The following is a 6,956-nucleotide window of genomic DNA, read 5'->3' on the forward strand; positions in this document are numbered from 1 at the left end:
ATGTGCCACACAAGATGAAGTGCATTGATGACATTCCTATGGTCAGACAACACTGAAGACAACTTCCAAGCATGCCAATGGCTGAACATTTGCGGTAGAAATGGCATTATCCTCAACCTTGAAAAGTTTGTCTTCGCTCAGGACATAATGAACTTTGATGGATTCAAGATCACAGTCAACAGCATTCACCCATGCAAGAAATACCTGCAAGCGATTTCGGACTTCCCAGCACCGAGGAATATCACAGATATATGCTCATAGTTTGGGCTGGTGAACCAGCTATCTCATGTACTCAGCATGACGGACAGTGCAACCATTTTGCCAGCTACTGAAACCAGAATGCCATTTTTATGGAATGCGCTTGTTAACAGATACTCAAATTGGCCCATAGTTGAAAGAACCTCCAGTGGGCGTCTGGTCTAATAGACTCTCTCCAGTGAACATTCGTCACATTGGTATACCAGGCAAGCTGTTTTCTGACGGAGCACCCAAGTTCACTTCATCAGCCACCCGACAGTTACTACAAAACTGTGTTGTATCATCTGTTGCTTTCCCACACAACAATTGCAGGGCTGAGATTGGCGTCAAAACCGTTAAATGATTGCTCAGTCATGGCTGACTGGAGACTGAACACTCAGATGTTGAGACCCTTCACTGGGGAGGGTGACCTAATTAAATGGCTGGAAAATTAGATGGTGGCAAGGTTGTAAAAAATCGAAGACCGCTATACTTAGCAGGGTAAGCCCTCACTATTTACCAGCAGATGCGTGATGAAGATAAGGGAGACCTTGCCTCAGTGGAGCAAAGACTGAAATTGGCTTTCGCTGAGAGTCCATTTGAAGCACTCGGCAAGCTTGCAAGTTGAGGTGGACTGGCGAGTCTGTTGACGTCTTTGCTGTGGAGATCAGGGGACTGGCAGGATTGGCTGGTTACATGGGGAGGAGCCTGGAGATGACGGTAAAGCTATACCTAGTGAACAACAGCTTCCCAGAAGAAATCTCCGCAAACATGCAGAGAATCACTGAGCAGTGGCGGCTCGTGCCTAAGATTAGTGGGGGTGCTGTTTAAAAAAATGCGTATTGTTTTAATATTGTGTAAAAATAAAACAAACATAAAAAATATACATAATTTATACGTATGCACACGTATAACAATACAATAACTTAAAGGAATTCTAAATAGATGTAAATATTTCGAATACCTTACTTATTATATTTATTTGAAAGTAAATTCCATTCTTCTTGTTTTAATTTGTGAGAAAAGATTGATAATTTTCTCCTTAACTTCTGAATGACTGCTGAAGAACTTTTTTTCAATTGAAAGCACTGCAAGTGCATTTAGTCTTTCGCAACCCATGGTGCTCCTTAGAAAAGTTTTTATTCTTTTCAGAGTTGAAAAATAACGTTCTGCCTCTGATGTAGTCATGGGAATTGTCAAGATAATTTTTATTAGTTTTGTGATTTCACTAAAAACATCGTTTACATTGTTTTCCAAAATAAATTTCAGGAGATCAATTACTTTGCAATACTCATGGATATCTGACCTACTATAACATATTTCTAACTCAGTTTCAAGCTTTTGTTTATCAATCATGGGATATGCTTCAGTTGTCAAGGATATCTCGTCTGTAGGTAGTTCTTTCTTAAAACTAGCAAAGCTTTTCTTGTTAAACAATTTAGCAAGTATTAAATGTTTAGTTGAAGAATATCTGTCCGTTATATCAACAGATATATTATCACAGTTCTTTAGCTTCGGCATTGAGTGTTTGTGAAAGATTTTCACAGTATTTGGAGTTTCTTATCTCTAAAATAGCAGTTTTGAAATTTGCTATGTATTCATTGACTTTATATAAGCTAATTTCCCGAGATTGCATTTGATTATAAATAATTTCAGCATGAGACAAAATTTGATGAAATAGCTCTAACCAAAATATGAAATTTTCATCGTTCAAATATTTCAGAATTCCTGTCGCTTCTGCAACGGTTTCATCTACATATGATGTTGACTGAATTTCAGTGAGACATATTTTTAATGCTTGAACATTTTCATGAACTCTATTTATGGTCCGTATGTTAAAGTTCCACCTTGTGGCGGATGGACGTGGAATGCTTACATCCAGATGCTTCTTGAGAATGGATAGACGCTGTGGTAATCTAGAAAAGAAAGTCGGAATAGCAAAAATGTTAGAGATAAATATTCTAGCATTTCGTGTAATGCTTGCTGCATTCCTCATTATTAAATTACGTTGATGCGCATAACAGTGAGTGAAATGTGCATTACTATAAACTGCTTTTATTTTCGACTGAACACCAGCTTTTTTGCCTTTCATGACATTTGCACCATCAAATGTCTGAGCTATCAGTTTTTGGCGATTCCCTTGAAGGATTATATCCAATTGTTGTAAAATACATTTTGATATTCCATCAGCGGTTTGGTTTTCTGGAATGAAGAATCCCAAAAAACTTTCAAGTATTTTTTCATCCAAGACGTACCGTAAAACAATGATCATTTGTGTATCTTCAGACACATCTGTTGTATCGCCAGCCATGACAGCTACAAAGGAAGCTTTGCTAATTACTGCCCTTATTTTATCACGGTATATTTGTAAAAGACAGTAAAGTATGTCATTCTGAATGGTCTTGGAAACACCTTTGAAGACACTACTGGTTTCTAAGTGATTCTTTAAATCTGGATCTAATTTATATGCAAAATTTAAAAATCCTCTAAATACACCTGGATTTACTGAATCATCTTTTTCATCATGTCCTCGTAAGGGAGTTTCAAAGTCCCCACAAAAGAAAATACAATCTATTATTTTAAATAAAATTTCACGGTTCTTCTTAACATTCATGTTATGATGATTGATGGAAAGTCTGTAGGCCTCACTAAGGTTTTCTTTAATATTTACGGTCCCCAAAATTGATAGGGAAACTACATTGTCAACGTGCTTCTTTGACTTCTCATGCTTTTCAGTTCTATCTTTCATTTTGCTAATAGTTCTGAAACCATCTTTTGTCCACGTTACATCACCCCCAAACAACAAACAAGGAAAGCAGAACAATGCCTTTTTTAGTTCACAGCCGCAAAGCCAACTTTTCCGTTGGTACCAGTCAGAATAAAGGCTACGAATATACACTTTGTTGTTGCTAATGCCTGGCTGAGATATTTGAATATCAGGCATTGAACGGCCTCTTTTCTTAATTTTAACTTTATCATGGAGAGGCAGCTGTGAAAACTCAATCTGTTGAAGTTGTGGGGGTCGCCTGGCCTTTTTTGGGGGGGAACTGACTTCCTCCACAAATAATAAAAATAAAAATAAGAAATCTTATGTGCAACACAAACGGGGGTTTATTTCCGGAATAGAAATAACAAACAATAGCAAGCAAAACATAGTTCTCAATATTTCAGAGTTCTTTTTTTTTTAGTTCATATGAAAGATGGAGAGTCTCTTTTTTTTTGTGTTCTTTAAATGTTCAAATATGTAACAGAGACAATATTAATGTTCGTCTGTTAAAAGAGAGTATTAATGCGCGGAGCAGTGGAAATGAAATAATTGATGTTTGCACGCGTGGCAAGTCCTAATGAGAAAGCGTTGAATGAGTCGGAAGAGTTTAAAGAGACGAAAGAATGCTCGAAAGGCTAAGAGACTAAAGAGATAGATGTTGTGTTTGTGCATGTTTATATATGATTTGATCGGCTCCAAACGAACTCTAGAAAATCAGTTTTAAAATATGTCCTAGGAGGAATTCCATTGGACGGAAGAGATCAAATGGGGTGCTTTCAACTAGGTCCGCACCTTTGGTATATAAAGGTCACGCCGGAATTTGCGTGGGTGTCATTTTTCATTTTTTTAACGCGCCGAAACAATCAATTGCACTGCGCGCCTAAATTGTATTTAACGATTTTAAATTTGAATATTAAACTGTGCCAACTGGCACAAATACTCCCCCCAGATTGGAAAAAAAAGTTGGGTTTTTTTTCAATATGTAATCTATTCCTTGAAATGTTTCGGCCAGTGGACTTTCCTACCCGTTTTTGTCGTGGGTTTGGTGTCCTCGTCATTTTCTGCTGGACTCCCATGTTCTAAGGGAATTTGTTCTGGTGGGGAAATTGTCTGAAGGTATTCCTCAATGTATGCTGGTTTAATTCGGTCGATCGCGATGTTGTCTTTCCTGTCTTTCCGTTGGACAGTAAAATATTTTTCACTTCTGTCCAAAACTTGGTATGGTCCAGTGTAATTTGGACAAAATGGCTTTTTGACCGTATCATTCCTGATAAACACAAATTTGCATGTGTGAAGGTCGTTCGGTATATATGTTTGTTTGTCAGCCCTCCTGGTGGGGGTAAATTTGAGAGAAGACATTTTGTTCTTTAATTCCGTCACAAATGTAGCCGTGGGTGAAATATCTGTGTATGCATTAAAATACTGTCCAGGTAGTGTGACTACGGATCCAAAAACTAGCTCCGCTGGTGTGCTTTGTAAGTCTTCTTTTATTGTGTTTCGGATCATTAATAGGATTAATGGTAAATTATCTGACCAGTCCGCGTTGTTAAGACTCGTAGCCAAAGAAGTTTTTAGCTGTCTGTGAAAGCGTTCGACGAGGCCGTTTGAGCAAGGGTGATAAGCAGTAGTCTTTATGTGGGTTGTTCCCAACAATTGGCTGAACTCTGCGAAGAGTTTCGATTGAAATTGCGAACCTCTGTCCGTTGTGAGTATTGACGGTACTCCAAAAATTGACATCCAGTCTTTTAGTATTGTTCCAGCTACTTTCGCCGCCGATGTGTCTTTCACGGCTATGGCTGTTGGCCATCTGCTGAACCTATCGACTATGGTGAGAATGTGGGTGTGTCCTTTTGAGGGCGGTAATGGCCCCACCAAGTCAACATGGATATTGATGAACCTGGCATCAGGCGCACTGAAAGTGCCCAGCGTTGACTTCGTGTGCCTGTGTATTTTATTTTTCTGACAGGATACACACGTCTTGGTCCAATTTCGAATATCTGCATTCATATTCGGCCAAACAGCGGTCTGTTATTATTTTTACGGTGGCTCGTTTGCCTGGATGCGACATATTGTGAAAATGTAGAAAAACATGTCGTCTGATGCTTGGCGGTATGTATGGACACGGTTGTTCTTTTGCTGTATCACAATAAAGTGTTGTTACACTAAAAGGTACGGGCATTTCCTTCAGTTGCAAAGACGTTTTCTGTTGTACGTCCGCGAGTGTCTTGTCCGTCTTTTGTTCTTGTGCAATTAATTCCATAGTTAACGAACTGGAATTTAGTGAAGTTATTGCAGCTCGGGATAATGCGTCCGCCACGATGTTTTCTTGCCCCTTGACGTATCTGATGTCTGTGGAATATTGGGCAATATAATCAAGGTGTCTGATTTCTCTTGGACCATATTTATCTACATGCGTATGCAGTGCATATGTTAACGGTTTATGGTCAGTGTAAATACAGAAGTTTCTTCCTTCTAACAGATGTCTAAAATGTTTAATTGACAAATAAATTGCTAATAGCTCCCTTGAAAAGGTACTGTACTTTGTCTGTGTCTTGCTCAGTTTGGCTGAGAAAAACGATATAGGGGTCATTGTATCCCCTGTCAGTTGATGTATAACTGCTCCTACAGCTATGTCTGACGCGTCTGTTGTAAGTGTAAGCTTCGATTCTTCGCTGTCCTTAATATAATTCAATTTTGTGAAATTGACTAAGGCAGTTTTAGCTTGATGGAAAGCTTTTAAAGCTGATCCTTCCAGTTGTAATTGTTGGTTTTTCGTTTTGTTCTTCAATAATGACGTTAACGGTGCAAGGATTGTGGAACAGTTGGGTAAAAATCGTCTGTAATAATTAATTATACCTATGAAGCGATGAACTTGTCTAACAGACGTAGGTTGTGGAAAATCCATAATGGCGCTTACTTTTTCGGGTGATGGTGATATACCATCCTTATCAATTGAATGTCCAAGGAAGTTTACTTCTTGCTGGCTGAAAATACATTTGTCCAAGTTTATTTTTAAACCGTAATGGGACAGTTTTTGAAAAACTTGTTCCAAGTGTTGTTTATGTTCGTCGAGGTTTCTACTAGCAATTAGGACATCGTCCACGTAAGCGAATACGAATGGAAGGTCCCTAAAAACCTCGTCTATTAACCTTTGGAAGGTTTGACAAGCGTTCCTAAGTCCGAATGGCATTCTGACGAATTCGTAAAGTCCAAATGGTGTGGTCAGTGCTGTTTTGTGGATATCTTCATCCGCCACCGGTATTTGGTAATACGCTTTTACTAAATCCAGTTTGGAAAATACCGTGGCATTTTGCAGTCCGATTGCAAAATCGTGAATGTGTGGGATAGGGTATCTATCCAGTACAGTTTGTGCATTTAATCTCCTGAAATCGCCGCATGGACGCCATGTTGTCGCGTCTGCTTTCTGTACCATGTGTCGAGGAGATGACCACACACTTTTGGAAGGTCGGATAATTCCTTGTTGCAACATGCGTTGAAATTCGTCTTTTGCGATCTTGTACCTATCCGGCTTCAGACGTCTGGGGGTGGCGTAGACGGGTTGTCTATTCATTTTAATATAATGCTTTGCATTATGTTTAATATTATCCGTGACTTTGAATGGCTGAGTAAGTTGTGGGTATTTTTGAAACAGCCGACGAATGTACGTCTCTCCAGGTAAGGCAGAACTAATCCCAGTAGACTGGTATCTTGTGGTGATACCTTTAATTACGATTTTTGTTTGGTTATCAGTCAGTGTGCGACTAGTAATGTCTACCGATAGATTAAACCATGCTAGGAAATCTGCTCCTAATATTGGTGTCGTCACGTTGGCTATGGTAAAGATCCACGGAAATGTGCGTCGCAGGCCGAGATTGACATCTAAATATTTTTCACCGTATGTCGGTATTTGTGTGCCATTAGCTGCTTGGAGGTGGTAAGGCTGTGGAATAGC

The sequence above is a fragment of the Euprymna scolopes genome, chromosome 45 (assembly GCF_053919585.1).
Source record: "Euprymna scolopes isolate OS-2025 chromosome 45, ASM5391958v1, whole genome shotgun sequence".
Lineage (NCBI taxonomy): Eukaryota > Metazoa > Mollusca > Cephalopoda > Sepiida > Sepiolidae > Euprymna > Euprymna scolopes.